We start from the raw sequence: 1,876 nt of genomic DNA, 5'->3' as shown, positions 1-1,876 counted from the left end.
AAAAAAAAAAAAAAAAAAAAAAAAGAAAAGAAAAGAAAAGAAAAAAAAAACAATTAAAAATCTGAGTCTACACTTCTTTATCTCGAGACTTTTATTTGATACTACCATTTTCTTCGTTCCACAAATTTTTTACAGCTCCTTCAACCCTACGAAATAAGATTGAAATACGTCCCTGGCCACGTGGCTGCGCCATAATAAGAAAAAGAAAAATCGCTCGAAATTTTATTCTTCGATCGGCGATGCTTCTTCGGGAAAAGGCAAATCGTCGCGAGTTGATTGCAGAAGGAAAAAAAGAAAAAAAAAAAAAAAAGAAAAGAAAAGGAAAGAAATGAAGTAAAAAAAAAAAAAGAAAAAAAAAAGCGATGAAAAATAATATTAAAATTCGCACAGTCAGTCACAGCGGTTGGCTACTGCCCTGTAGATAATATTCTAGATAGTAAACACGATGACGATGGAGGAGGAGGAGGAGGAGGATCAAACTAATTATACATGCGAATATATGAATATACATGATATATATATATGAATATAAAAAAAGGAAAGCAAAACAAAAAAAATATATATATATATATATTATAAATATATATGAAATCACACAAAACGTACATGTGCTACATATGCCCGGCATCATAAATGAGGTGTAGGGTGCGAATCACGCGCGAGGGGGAGAGAAAGGGCGGGAGAGAGTGGGAGGGAGTGAGCGTTACGGTGAGAAAGAGAGACGAAATATCGAACGATTTTTTTTTTTTTTTTTATTCGTTATTCCGTTATTCCAGTTCCATGCGAGAAGACATCATTCGCGATTCGAGCTTTACAAAAGGAAACACTTTTCAACCCTCGTCTCGTTGCTTTCCACCCTCGTTCGATCGATCGAACGAAAATAACGAAAATAACGATCCCTCTTTGTCCCATAAAACTGTCGTTTTCACTGAAATTTTCTCATCGAAATTTTTCAATTTGACAAGAAAGAAAAAGTAATTATCGATCCACTTTTCTTCCTTTTTTTTTTTATACACGTTTACATACGATCCAATTTATTATTTTTTCCAATTGTAAAAGAAATATATTATTTAAACTCTAAAAAAAAAAAAAAAAGAAAAAAAAGAAGAAAAAATAGAGATAGAAAAAGCAATGAGAAATATATAATTAACGAAGACACTTTAAATTAAAGGGGGGGGGGAGGGGTAGAAAAGAATGACGCGAGGGTTTGGTACGCGTGAAAAATATATTTGGGGCAAGGAACCGAGTTGATTGAAAGAAAATGATTTTTTAGGATGAAAATTGATCGAGCGTCATCTTCTCTAATAAACGCACAATTTTTCTGAACCTTCGATCCCCTGCTTCTTACTTCCGGCATCCCTTTTATAAAAACAAGAAGGAGAAGAAGAAGATGATGAAAAAAAAAAAAAAAAGAAATCGTCGTTCGATGCGATTCGCGATTCTTTTTGTATCATCCATGAACGACAATATTTGTACACACACACCCACGCGGAACCTTTTCGTTGCCGCACAATGATCATAAGTTATAATTTTTCATCGATTCGAGATATCGAGTCGGGTACGCACCTCTGAGTTTTTTACCCCGAACGTTTTCGCCTGGAACACACGAAGTTCTCCTCCCTGCTTTTTTCGGCTCGTCAATTGGCGGAACAAACAACGGAACAATAGGCAATAAGAGAGGGATGGAAATGTGAGGGTTAATAAACTGGTGAAAATATTGAACTGGTTGCCTGGTCTTCGAGTGTTAACGATTATCTGTATTTTATATCCGTTTATGAATTTCGAAGGATTGGCCTCGAATCGAAAGGATCGACGAGTATGGACAAATATTAAATATATTTCTCTTTTTTCAACGGCTTTAGAAACTTTTCTGTTG

This window comes from Apis dorsata, unplaced genomic scaffold (assembly GCF_000469605.1).
Source record: "Apis dorsata unplaced genomic scaffold, Apis dorsata 1.3 scaffold_165, whole genome shotgun sequence".
NCBI classification, from domain to species: Eukaryota; Metazoa; Arthropoda; class Insecta; order Hymenoptera; family Apidae; genus Apis; species Apis dorsata.
The sequence above is the reverse complement of the archived record's forward strand: the minus strand, read 5'-3'. Positions refer to the sequence as shown.